Raw genomic sequence first — 14,846 nt, forward strand, 5'->3', positions numbered from 1 at the left:
CCTGCGCGAAGGAAGCACTTTGTTTTGCCTAGCTTGAAGAACATTTCTACATTTATTTAGTTGCAGTGACTCTGTCGCAGGGGACGCATGTGCTCAGTGTTGTTAAACAACTAAATATTAATATAAGTGAATACGTCGAAAATATAGTGATAAAATGAACATTTCAGTTCAGTGCTGTGATTCATATGTAAGTATGAAATTAGATAATTAATAATATCGACACGTGCCGTATTTAAGATTTGATTTCGGTAAAGCGGCCGCCTATTGCTCCTGCTGGCAACGTGCGTGGTGTTTCTTCGTCCTGCTTTTCATGAAAATTGTAGTCCTTGTAGTCGTATTTAATATTCAGTTGATATTTAATTTGAGTTGAATTTAGTTGAATTTCTGTGCCATTAAAAACATGAGGTGTACATTGTATTTTAGCTCTTATCACAGCTATCTTAAACCAGGTCTTTGGCTGAGTTAGCAGGTATACCTATTCTGCGCGTAAATAGTCGCCACGCGTTTCTCGCGTACAAATTATTTCACGCTCGTGTTCTTTATTGCACTAAACCCAGTTTGTTTATTCGTGTTTTAATATTCATGTGTTTTTTCAAATTAGGTAATCTTGGCTGTGAGTGTTGTCCGTCATTTCCACTTCTGTTACCTTTGGGGGATCCGATAGAAAATGGTACATTCAGATATTACAAACATAAGAATTGCCGGAATTGTTTCAAAGTGATAATGGTATAACATTTTACTTTCTAATAATAATAATAATAATTTTTAGTTTGAAAAAACTTATTCTTTCCTTTTTTAAACAGAAATACTGGAAATTTGCAAATTATGTGTTTTCTTTTTTAGATTTGGGACTTGTATTGCACCGGACTTGCCATGATGTTTCTCAAGAACACCTAAAAAGGGTAAGAAGAACGTGTTGACATATCCTCGCAAGGATGTGGAAGCAGCTCCAAAATCTATTTATTTTTCAAGTATGAGGTTCCAGAAAACTGAAGATGAACTTAATAATGCCTACCTGCGCTTTTAACAATATTTTTTGTTTATATCAAAGCAACATAACTTTGGCGAAAACGTATTATTGCTTTTATCGCAAAATTGGCCTGATGATTAGTTTTAATTCAATTGGTTTAAAATTCAGCGTTGGTCATGTACTTCATGAATAATTGTATCGCATATGTACAAGATAATTTTTACAATATTTGTTTTTATCATAGCAAATTAACTTTAGCAAAACTGTATTATTGCTTTTATCGTAAAATTAGCCAGATGATTAATTTCAATTCAATTGGTTTAAAATTCAGCGCTTGTCTTGTACTTAATGTGTAATTGTATCGCATACTTTTCGGTTCAGGTTCAGGTTCGGTTTTCGGTTCAGGGCACCCAACGAAGGTAGCGGTAGAAGTGACTCGTGTTCAGGGCACCCTACGAAGGTAGCGGTAGAAGTGACTTGTGTTCAGGGTAGAGGTAGAAGTGACTCGTATCCATTAAATATAAAATATAATTTGTGCTATAAAATATAATTTAGGGATTATTTTATAGTTATTTTCCTAAATAACTTTTGTGATTATTTCACAAATTGGCCCCCAAAATTGCATTTTTATGTTCGAAGGACACATTTTTGCTTGTTTTAGGGATTTTGCACCTGAGTCTGACATCGTAGATGGACCACTCTTGCAACAAATTGTAAGTATTCAATTTCTTTATCATTTTCCTAAATAACTTTTGTGATTATCTCACAAATTGACTCGCAAAATTGAATTTTTTTGCTCGAAGGACTAATTTTTGATTGTTTTAGGGATTTTGCACCTGACTCTGACATCGTAGATGGACCATTCTTGCATCAGATTGTAAGTATTAAATTTCTTTATCAGTTTCCTAAATAACTTTTGGGATTATCTTACAAATTAACCACCAAAATTGCATTTTTATGTTCGACGGATTCATTTTTGATTGTTTTAGGGATTTCACTTAATTATTTAGGATTTTTGGAAAACAAGCAGAGCGTTACTCAAATCAAATTGAATGAATCAAAAGTAATAAATACTACTCTGATGTTTTTAATTTTGTTTTGTGTCTGATATGTTGCTTGTGTCGGCGCAGCGCGTCAGTTTTCTTGCTTATTTAGAAAGTACTGGTAGGGGCTACTCGTATCTGCTTTGTTTACGCCTGATATTAATTCTCTTTACACTTTAGTCGATCGCGCGCTGTGCTACGGTTAGCACGTGTTTTGTTCATCAGTCGATCTTCGTAGCGACTTTTCGCGTTTCTTACTTTAATTCTGTAATTGCCTTCATCGGCCTTTCGTAACAGGCTAATGTGGTGCAACCCCAATTAATCATCGGTTCACCTGTGCGCTAGGGATGTTCGTTCGGCCGACCGTCGCTAGATATTATTCGGTTGTGGAATTATCTGCAACCGTGTTGGTCTTTATGTGCGCCGCGTGCGTGTTCATCGGCAGTCGTTTATCTTCTCGAATATTGGCAAAACTTGGGTTTATTATTAATTCCTGCTGATAGACAATGTTGGTGCTCAGTTTTTGAGTATGGGAGTCATGGAATCTGCGATATCCATGAAAGAAGAATTGGAGATGCGCACATTTTACGGTAAGTCTTTACTGCTACAAGATTTGAGATTCGTCAATGTTTTTTTATTTGAAAGATATATGTATTTTAAATGTTGTCAATAAAACACATTGTAATGTTATAAACTAATTCTTATTTCTTTGTTAGATCCCTTTTGTTGTTTTCAGTATCGGTGTCTTAAATCATATAGTATTTAAATCTTATGTGCATGAAGCGGGTACAATGCGTTGCTGTTGCTTGAATTGTGTTGTTGTTTTTAAAAACATGATAAAAACAAAAACATATATAGAAGAATCAAATACCAATGATAAAAACACTCGGTGGTCGAGTGGAGACGTGCACCTGCTGGCATGCTAGTAGGCACGGATCGAATCTCAGGTACAGAAGGCATTTTTCTCAAATATAAAAATAACAGGTGTAATTTGGGTTGTATATGTAAACTCAAATGAAATATAAGAGAAATTGAAATATAAGTGAAGGCAATAAGAGAAGTAAGAAAAAGGAATAACCGAGAAGAGAAGTAGCAGGAGAGAATCGGAGAAGTAAGAAGAGAAGAGAGAGAGTACAGGAAGAAATGAGAATAGGGGTGACGGAATTTTTAAATTTTTTGGCACGTGTCGTTATAAGACAGTCTACGGTCGATCTCCCAGAGCGCCTCCGGCGCTCTGGTCGATCGCCCACTACTTCGATGCGTCCATTGCTCCCGGCCCATCCTACAGCTACGATGACTCTGCGCTTCATCCCCGGAATTATCAGGCATATCAACAATTTTTATGGTGGGGGATCATCCCCAGAGAGAGGGAACTCCTTATAAGGACATCCTTTTAAGGACTTGTAAAAATATTTATAATTTTTAAGTCGCCTCAAGAGAGGGGACTCTTAAAAATATTCTTACAAGTTCTCACCTGTAGCTGAAATGAAAGATGGAGTACACAAATCATACAGGATACCTTAACAATTTTTATAGTGGGGATCATCCCCTGAGAGAGGGAACTCTCTTAGAGACCTGTACCTGAAATGATAGAACGGGTACATTGAAAGCATAAGACATAATATTTCTTAACATTTCTTTATTAATAAATACAATGTAAAATAATACAAGTCAACAGAATTCATGCCGCCATATTGACATTGGAATTACGACCTGCTTAGCCGCGCAAACAATCGCGTATCACTAAGTGAAGTTCAAGCGGGATAAAGCAATTAGCAAAGTCAATTTTCTTCGTGATTGAAAATGGAAACAAATATACCGGGGGGTTACAAAAAATTAAGTACAGACAGGAAAACATCTAAACATTCAAATATCGCAAGTTTTCCACGGTTACCCTGGGAAACAAATATACAGGGCGTTACAAAAAGAAAATTCAAAGTGCAAGAAGTTAAATTCTAATAACAGTCAAAGCAAAATTTTCAGGGATGTGAAGGAAAACGATTATACAAGGTGTCACAAATAGAAAATTCAACCATCAAAGAGGAAAACATCTAAACACTACAACTATTGCTTGTTTTCACCCGATGCTCCGGGAAACTAATAAACAGGGTGTTACAAAAAACTTAAAATGCAAAAAAATCTCTAAAACCACAACTGAAGGAAAGTTTTCACGGACACAAAGAAAAGAAAATATACAGGGTGTTCCAAAAGGAAAATTCCAAGTTTAAAACAAAGAACACTCAAAACTCACAAATAAAGACGATTTACTAAAGTACTGTTAGGAAAACAAATATGCAGGGTGTTACAAAAGGAAAGTTTTAAAAACTACAAATATGATCAACATTCACATTGTGCCAAGAGAAATTTATACCGAAACAACTATATTTTAACATAAATTCAAAGATTTTACCCGAAAATGATCGGAAAAGTTACGGAAAAAAGTTGCAACAAGAATAAAAAACTTACATTTAATATATTGTGTATATATTTATCAGTTGATAGCATCAACTGCATAAGGTAACCGACGGGTGAAGCATCATCATAAATTGATAGAACATCAGGCGGAAAACATCCAAATCAGCAGACGGCAAGCAACGACGCGTGGTAATACAGTAGGTAAATACGATAAAAATAACGAAAAACTATTCATCGTATAAGATTTTATTAGATCAACAAGAAACTTTTTAATTTAATGATGATAAGGAGGGAAATTCGATTAAAAACGTTCAGCGGAACCGAGCCGACGGTCGACGGCAAAGTGAGCGTGGTCGACCACATGAATATTGTCATTTTAATAATCCTCAGATATTTTTTAACACAGTGTTTGTAATAATTAAATTATTCATGTTATTTTCGGAAACACGACTAAGAATTCTGATAAAAATGCTACCATGTGTTTGTAATCTGCAAAATTAATAGGGGAAGGTAGCCTAATTTGGACCAGCGCCTAAGTTGGACCACCACGATATCCGCGGACTGTTGAAGTTTGTGCAAAAATAGACTGGCCCCTCGTTTTACTCGTATTTATAAACAATTAATGCAACTATTTGGGTTAAAACTTGCCGCGTGCTTTCTTCGTGGTAACAACTTCGTGTATCATTGATTATCAAATCTATTATAACGACGTAAGTGCAAGAGCTGTCAAGCCGTTAAAACGTTAGTTTTACTGATTATTATATTATCATCAGAAAGCTTCTTTATTTATCTATAATTTATAGTATTAATTTTGAGAGGTTATGTTATATTAAGATTGTCGTTGATCATTAAATATAAATTCTTCAAGTTGCCCAAGTTGGACCGAAGACAGGCACCGGGGTTTTAACAGGGAAAACGTATATCATTTTTTCGACCTCCTAGAAAAGCTTGTGGACGAGCACAAATCTTCGAAATGATCCACTGTATGAAATGCCGCACTTTGGTTTAGACAAAATGTGCTTGTGTTAGTGCTAAAATTAAAATTTACTATTGTGTCAATTGCCGTTAAAAAAGCATGGTCCAATTTAGGAAACCGCGCGGTCCAATTTAGGAAACCGGTTTCTTAATTTGGACCAAAAACACAATTTTTTTAAATTGAAATTTGAGGGGTATAAATATAATTTTTACTTAAACCAAAAATATCATTTTGTTGGTAAGCCTTGTGAGTTACTTTTCCGCTACTTAATTTTTATTGACAGTTTATATGTGGCTCTATAAATCAAAAAATATAAAAATGGTCCAAATATGGCTACTCTCCCCTATCCCTCAAATGGAATAATCAATTTAAGTTAAACCGTCTTAACTTTCGGCAAAAAAAGTGATTAAACACCTACCAGTGCATTGATAAAGAAATTTTAGATCCAGGCATATATCTTATCAACTGAAAACTCGCGCAGAGATTATCGGACACTTATTTCTCACTTAAGAACACTCTAACCGCCACAACTCATCAAACAAAACAGGCACACATGCTCGTTACGAATAATTTGCTGATAACGAAAAGAATGCACTACGATTAATTGAATAATTGAAGTCTGAAAACGCGTGGCGATTAGAGACACGCGTTCGCGGACCACGCGGTGAAACTACTGCCGTGTGCGGTGTGCGAAACCAGGTACAAGACAGGTACGTAGCGATAAGCGATAGCGTACGTAGCGTCAGTTGAACAAAAAAGTTGTTTATACACAAACGTAGTGGTAAACACGTAGTTGAGAAGACGAAAGTAAAAATTCACAATATTGAAATAACACACATACACGAAATCTACTTTTACTTTCAATATTTCTCGGCATAAGAATAGAATATATTGGTTATGAGATGCAATAAAGATGAAGAAAAACAGGAATTTGTAATTTACCAATACAAATAAATAATTTATTGTTTTTTAATTGTCTTCGTATAACTTTACTGTATACCTTAGTTAATTCAATAATTGATGTTTACAACACCGCGACTAATTTAAGTATTCCTTATAAAATAAAATATTAAAATAGGCAAAATAAGTATACCTTCGTAGGGAGCCCTGAACACGAGTCACTTCTACCGCTAACTTCGTACGGTGCCCTGAACACGAGTCACTTCTACCGCTACCTTCGTAAGGTGCGCTAAACACGAGTCACAATTCCGCATTTGGGATAATTATGCCGAACTAACTCTGACGCCGCGTTCGCGAGTTACACTAAAAAAACACACACACAACTTTCAATATAACTCGCGTTACGGAATTTCTTCGCAATAATTTTCGATACAGAGAGATACAGAATTCAATTCCGCATCTGGGAAAAGTATTCCGAACTAACTCTAACACCGCGTTTGCGAGTTACACTAAAAAAACTACAATTCCTAGCGCAATGACTACTACGGCGCACACACACAACATTCAATATAACTCGCGTTACGGAATTTCTTTGCATTAAATTTTAATACAGGGTGATACAGAATTCAATTCCGCATCTGGGAAAATTATTCAGAACTAACTCTGGCACCGCGTTCGAGTGTTACACTAAAAAAATTACAATTCCTAGCGCAACGATTACTACGGCGCACACACACAACTTTCAATATAACTCGCGTTACGGAATTTCTTCGCAATAATTTTTGATACAGGGGAATGCAGAATTAAATTATGCATCTGTGAAAATTATTCCGTACTAACTCTGACACCGCGTTCGCGTGTTATACTGAAAAAACTGCAATTCCTAGAGCAACGACTACTACGGCGCACATACACAACTTTCAATAACACTCGCGTTACGGAATTTCTTCGCAATAATTTTCGATACAGGGTGATACAGAATTCAATTCCGCATCTGGGAATATTAATCCGAACTAACTCTGGCACCGCGTTCGCGTGTTACACTAATAAAAACTACAATTCTTAGCGCAACGAGTACTACGGCGCACACACACAACTTTTAATATAACTCGCGTTACGGAATTTTCTCGCAATAAATCTTGATACAAGGAGATTCAGAATTTAATTCTGCATCTGGGAAGATTATTCCGAACTAACTGTAGCACCGCGTTCGCGTGTTACTCTAAAAAAACTACAATTCCGAGAGCAACGAGTACTACGGCGCACACACACAACTTTCAATATAACTCGCGTTACGAAATTTTCTTGCAATAAATTTCAATACAGGGAGATACAGACATGGCAGTCGAGAACCAGCGCAGGCCCCGGGGAAAAGCCGCGGGCTCTGGCAATCGTCAATTTTTTGCTATTTTATTGTGATTGCGATTTAAGAGCGATCAGCCGGGCCCCGGGGAATTTATCCCAGTCTCATCGGCCCTGCAGGTAGGTAGTTCGTTGTTTATAAACAGCAAATGTAAATTGGACCAAAAAATTTAATTGAATTATGAACAAATAAACAGCACAAAGTTTAGTTAAATAATACTAACACGAGCCTGATGGATCTATCTTAATGATGAGAATCAATATGGGGGATATATTCGATTAATTTAGTAACCGACACCAAACTCAACGCCGAGTGACGAATGTTTTCACAGCAGCGTCTTAATCTACGGACCAATCTCTATCAGATAGGCTAGTTAAAGGGAAATCTGAGAGATGAAATTTTAATTCTTAAGAAAAAATTGCCAAGGGGGTGCTTGATACTTTTTTCGACGATTTTCAAAATTCATATCTCTTAAACTAAAAGAGATAGCAACCAACAAATTGCTGATTATGAAAGATTGGAAAATTCTCTATCAGATAAAAATATAAAATAATTATATTTCCTACAGTAAAAGGTCGAAAAACGCGACTAAAAGTGCTAAAAAGTGACATTTTTCAATTTTTGCCCATTTTATTCAATCGCGAATATCTCGTAAACTAAAAGAGATAAATAAGATCTGATCGCAGCGTCTTAATCTACGGACCAATCTCTATCAGATAGGATAGTTAAAAGGGAAATCTGAGAGATGAAATTTTAAGTCTTAAGAAAAAATTGCCAAGGGGGTGCTTGATACTTTTTTCGACGATTTTCAAAATTTAATATCTCTTAAACTAAAAGAGATAGCTACCAACGAATTGTTGATTATGAAAGATTGGAAAATTCTCTATCAGATAAAAATATAAAATAATTATATTTCCTACAGTAAAAGGTCGAAAAACGCGACTAAAAGTGCTAAAAAGTGACATTTTGCAATTTTTGCCCATTTTATTCAATCGCGAATATCTCGTAAACTAAAAGAGATAAATAAGATCTGATCGCAGCGTCTTAATCTACGGACCAATCTCTATCAGATAGGATAGTTAAAAGGGAAATCTGAGAGATGAAATTTTAAGTCTTAAGAAAAAATTGCCAAGGGGGGGTGCTTGATACTTTTTTTCGACGATTTTCAAAAATTCATATCTCTTAAACTAAAAGAGATAGCTACCAACGAATTGTTGATTATGAAAGATTGGAAAATTCTCTATCAGATAAAAATATAAAATAATTATATTTCCTACAGTAAAAGGTCGAAAAACGCGACTAAAAGTGCTAAAAAGTGACATTTTGCAATTTTTGCCCATTTTATTCAATCGCGAATATCTCGTAAACTAAAAGAGATAAATAAGATCTGATCGCAGCGTCTTAATCTACGGACCAATCTCTATCAGATAGGATAGTTAAAAGGGAAATCTGAGAGATGAAATTTTAAGTCTTAAGAAAAAATTGCCAAGGGGTGCTTGATACTTTTTTCGACGATTTTCAAAATTCATATCTCTTAAACTAAAAGAGATAGCTACCAACGAATTGTTGATTATGAAAGATTGGAAAATTCTCTATCAGATAAAAATATAAAATAATTATATTTCCTACAGTAAAAGGTCGAAAAACGCGACTAAAAGTGCTAAAAAGTGACATTTTGCAATTTTTGCCCATTTTATTCAATCGCGAATATCTCGTAAACTAAAAGAGATAAATAAGATCTGATCGCAGCGTCTTAATCTACGGACCAATCTCTATCAGATAGGATAGTTAAAAGGGAAATCTGAGAGATGAAATTTTAAGTCTTAAGAAAAAATTGCCAAGGGGGTGCTTGATACTTTTTTCGACGATTTTCAAAATTCATATCTCTTAAACTAAAAGAGATAGCTACCAACGAATTGTTGATTATGAAAGATTGGAAAATTCTCTATCAGATAAAAATATAAAATAATTATATTTCCTACAGTAAAAGGTCGAAAAACGCGACTAAAAGTGCTAAAAAGTGACATTTTGCAATTTTTGCCCATTTTATTCAATCGCGAATATCTCGTAAACTAAAAGAGATAAATAAGATCTGATCGCAGCGTCTTAATCTACGGACCAATCTCTATCAGATAGGATAGTTAAAAGGGAAATCTGAGAGATGAAATTTTAAGTCTTAAGAAAAAATTGCCAAGGGGTGCTTGATACTTTTTTTCGACGATTTTCAAAAATTCATATCTCTTAAACTAAAAGAGATAGCTACCAACGAATTGTTGATTATGAAAGATTGGAAAATTCTCTATCAGATAAAAATATAAAATAATTATATTTCCTACAGTAAAAGGTCGAAAAACGCGACTAAAAGTGCTAAAAGTGACATTTTCAATTTTTGCCCATTTTATTCAATCGCGAATATCTCGTAAACTAAAAGAGATAAATAAGATCTGATCGCAGCGTCTTAATCTACGGACCAATCTCTATCAGATAGGATAGTTAAAAGGGAAATCTGAGAGATGAAATTTTAAGTCTTAAGAAAAAATTGCCAAGGGGGGGTGCTTGATACTTTTTTTCGACGATTTTCAAAAATTCATATCTCTTAAACTAAAAGAGATAGCTACCAACGAATTGTTGATTATGAAAGATTGGAAAATTCTCTATCAGATAAAAATATAAAATAATTATATTTCCTACAGTAAAAGGTCGAAAAACGCGACTAAAAGTGCTAAAAAGTGACATTTTGCAATTTTTGCCCATTTTATTCAATCGCGAATATCTCGTAAACTAAAAGAGATAAATAAGATCTGATCGCAGCGTCTTAATCTACGGACCAATCTCTATCAGATAGGATAGTTAAAAGGGAAATCTGAGAGATGAAATTTTAAGTCTTAAGAAAAAATTGCCAAGGGGGTGCTTGATACTTTTTTTCGACGATTTTCAAAATTCATATCTCTTAAACTAAAAGAGATAGCTACCAACGAATTGTTGATTATGAAAGATTGGAAAATTCTCTATCAGATAAAAATATAAAATAATTATATTTCCTACAGTAAAAGGTCGAAAAACGCGACTAAAAGTGCTAAAAAGTGACATTTTGCAATTTTTGCCCATTTTATTCAATCGCGAATATCTCGTAAACTAAAAGAGATAAATAAGATCTGATCGCAGCGTCTTAATCTACGGACCAATCTCTATCAGATAGGATAGTTAAAAGGGAAATCTGAGAGATGAAATTTTAAGTCTTAAGAAAAAATTGCCAAGGGGGGGTGCTTGATACTTTTTTTCGACGATTTTCAAAAATTCATATCTCTTAAACTAAAAGAGATAGCTACCAACGAATTGTTGATTATGAAAGATTGGAAAATTCTCTATCAGATAAAAATATAAAATAATTATATTTCCTACAGTAAAAGGTCGAAAAACGCGACTAAAAGTGCTAAAAAGTGACATTTTGCAATTTTTGCCCATTTTATTCAATCGCGAATATCTCGTAAACTAAAAGAGATAAATAAGATCTGATCGCAGCGTCTTAATCTACGGACCAATCTCTATCAGATAGGATAGTTAAAAGGGAAATCTGAGAGATGAAATTTTAAGTCTTAAGAAAAAATTGCCAAGGGGGGGTGCTTGATACTTTTTTTCGACGATTTTCAAAAATTCATATCTCTTAAACTAAAAGAGATAGCTACCAACGAATTGTTGATTATGAAAGATTGGAAAATTCTCTATCAGATAAAAATATAAAATAATTATATTTCCTACAGTAAAAGGTCGAAAAACGCGACTAAAAGTGCTAAAAAGTGACATTTTGCAATTTTTGCCCATTTTATTCAATCGCGAATATCTCGTAAACTAAAAGAGATAAATAAGATCTGATCGCAGCGTCTTAATCTACGGACCAATCTCTATCAGATAGGATAGTTAAAAGGGAAATCTGAGAGATGAAATTTTAAGTCTTAAGAAAAAATTGCCAAGGGGGGGTGCTTGATACTTTTTTTCGACGATTTTCAAAAATTCATATCTCTTAAACTAAAAGAGATAGCTACCAACGAATTGTTGATTATGAAAGATTGGAAAATTCTCTATCAGATAAAAATATAAAATAATTATATTTCCTACAGTAAAAGGTCGAAAAACGCGACTAAAAGTGCTAAAAAGTGACATTTTGCAATTTTTGCCCATTTTATTCAATCGCGAATATCTCGTAAACTAAAAGAGATAAATAAGATCTGATCGCAGCGTCTTAATCTACGGACCAATCTCTATCAGATAGGATAGTTAAAAGGGAAATCTGAGAGATGAAATTTTAAGTCTTAAGAAAAAATTGCCAAGGGGGTGCTTGATACTTTTTTCGACGATTTTCAAAATTCATATCTCTTAAACTAAAAGAGATAGCTACCAACGAATTGTTGATTATGAAAGATTGGAAAATTCTCTATCAGATAAAAATATAAAATAATTATATTTCCTACAGTAAAAGGTCGAAAAACGCGACTAAAAGTGCTAAAAAGTGACATTTTGCAATTTTTGCCCATTTTATTCAATCGCGAATATCTCGTAAACTAAAAGAAATAAATAAGATCTGATCGCAGCGTCTTAATCTACGGACCAATCTTAATCAGATAGGATAGTTAAAACCGAAATCTGAGAGATGAAATTTTATTCTTAAGAAAAAAATGCTTTTTCGACTATAGTCGATAGTGAATATCTTCTAAAGGAAAAGAGATAGCGACCAACGAACGGCTGATTATGAAAGATTGGAAAATTCTCTGTTAGATAGAAATTTAAAATAATATAATTTATTGGGGTAACAGACGAAGCTATACCGACGATAGTATGCACGTGCATTTATGGCGCATAAAGATACAAGACAGCCAGTTTGGTGTCAGGTGTACTCACTACTTAAGGCGTTGATATTTTAATACAATCTTGAGTCCAAACCGCTGGTAGGATGCTTGAAGTCCGTTGAGGTCCCGTACAAACCTTCATGGAATTACGCAATACTTTCCAATTTTTAATCGCGTCCCGCACTCGATTTGTCGCATATTCGGATACATTTTTTGTAAACACTGCGTACTTTCCCTAACAGGTGAAAGGGGACAAGGCACGACCCTCCTTCGGTAGCTAATTGATCGCGATTCAATTAAATTGTTAAATTAAAACGCGTCGCAACCCGCACTCGATAAGTATTTCGTTACACCTCTCCAGGTCTCTCGCGAATATCGTTTATCACTTATACCTGTGAATCGAAACAAAGAATAAAAATACTGGGTAAGGATGATTTGGTAGATATTCGGAACTAATTTTTTTTAAGAATAAAATAAATAAATAATAAATGAATCTAAATTATGAAAAATTATAAAATAATAATGATATTATGAGGTAGGAGTGGAATATTAGTAAACAAAAAAGTACATATACCGATAACGAACGCGCCCGAATTTCAAAAATGCCCAAATAAATCGAATATGTACCTGAAAAACAAGCAGAAAGAACAATTAGTAACAGAAAAATTCAAAATTATTAGAGACAATGTAAAAACTTTGTAGCAATGTTCAAACCTGTTCCCATTCCTGGGAAAGCATGACTACTCCTGGACATCTTGTGGCGGACCTGGGAATGTCATCTAGAAACAGCAGGAAATTTTAAGCACAAGGAGAAATAATAGAAAAAACAGTTATTTTTTAATATACATGCCTGCGATGGGAAACAGGAACGGTTTCAAGAAGTCGCACACAAGAAACAGAAAATAAAACAGAATTAAAATGTAACAAATACTAAAGAATAATTAAATGATAAATGCAACGCTTGAAAATAAAAATAAGAGTGCGTTATCAGCAGTGCCGAATTGTGTTGGAATGTTAAAATCAAAACAACAACATGGCCTCTCTTTGTGTTAGCAGTGCTGTAAAATTGGCACTCTACTGCCGCAAAGTGAACGTTTGAAACATGTGAAAAGCAGACAAACAACTGAAACTGCGGTCACCGCATTCCTCATTTCGACTGCACTATTAAACTACATTCTAGGGATGATGCAACTTGGTGGTTGCGAACGTGAAAACGACGTTTGAATTGCGGCCATATTGCAAAAACGCGTCTAACGCCGCATAAATCAATGCAGATTTAATAAAAAGGCGCAAATGAAAATAATGCAAGAAACTTACTTGTGAGTGCCTCGAGGAATGTTTACTGATTTAATAAATTATTGGCAATTTTATTAGCGGAGCTGTAACTGCTGACAATGTCGCGCACTGAATGATGCTGCTGAGCGTACGTTGCGGAAAGTTTGACGTTGAGGTGATGTTGATAAACCCGAAGACAAAAACATGCAAACAACGCACGTATTCTATATTACTTTAAGATCGCATATTGCATGACATGATTGCATTCGAAGATTACTTGGAATGTTCAGAGATAGTGTGAGTTGTTATTTCTTTCCTGCGCGACTTCCGACGTCTCACCCCGCAGCCCGCAGTGCGCATAAGACGATCGGGTAGTATCAGTGTGATTGAACGCCTGAAAACAGACAAATAAATGAAATTGAATGTTTATTTAAATAAATATTTAATTTATATAATATTCTTAGGAATTATTGTCGCAACTATCCTTAAATATTTAAAAAATTTTGATAAATAAAATATTGCCACTCATTCACTGTGTGGTGTACTCAGCAATTCTTTGCAAACCCACCACGTCCCGAAACCGTGTTTAAAAGTGCTAAAAAATAGACATTTTCATTTTCTCTTATTTTAATATCTAAAAACGGCAGAGAGGAACGGATTGAAACTTATTAATCTACTGAAAATTAATTCTCGATACGACAAAGTATTAAAATAGTGCATGATGTACCTCAGCGAAGCAATCACGCTCGCGACAGTTCATGATAAGACTATCTGCTGCCCGAACGCGCAAAGTCGGCGCAAGGATGGCCCGTGACGACTGCCCGCAGCCTTGCGCACAAATTACAATAGTCCCGATACATGCGAACTAAACTAATCTAAACTAAAAAAGCAGAGCGAGGCGTGAAAGGATGGCAACGACAACACACGGCAATCTTGTGTCGTGTCGAATGCTCACGTTTGCTGATAAATATCTAAATAAACAAAACAAGTCTATTTTAATGATTTTTAGTACATGCTAAGGCTATCTATAATTGATACACGCACTAGGCCCATAATTTTA

General features: G+C 34.8%; 1 long non-coding RNA gene across 3 annotated transcripts; it reads left to right on the forward strand.

The window, feature by feature from the left end:
- Positions 1-20: 20 nt before the first annotated feature.
- On the forward strand, positions 21-2,707 carry LOC135796853 (uncharacterized). 3 transcript variants are annotated; one of them, XR_010549407.1, is made up of 6 exons: positions 21-187; positions 602-726; positions 844-902; positions 1,632-1,683; positions 1,796-1,847; positions 1,960-2,707. It is a non-coding gene; the product is annotated as an uncharacterized lncRNA (long non-coding RNA). The 3 variants fall into 3 exon arrangements; XR_010549406.1 differs by having other exon boundaries at positions 804-902; positions 1,796-2,707; XR_010549405.1 differs by having other exon boundaries at positions 22-187; positions 1,796-2,707.
- Positions 2,708-14,846: the final 12,139 nt, after the last annotated feature.

Source organism: Atheta coriaria, unplaced genomic scaffold, assembly GCF_025399875.1.
Source record: "Atheta coriaria isolate IRGN ID8LTWV9N9 unplaced genomic scaffold, Caltech_Dcor_3.1 hic_scaffold_8_pilon, whole genome shotgun sequence".
Taxonomy (NCBI): Eukaryota; Metazoa; Arthropoda; class Insecta; order Coleoptera; family Staphylinidae; genus Dalotia; species Dalotia coriaria.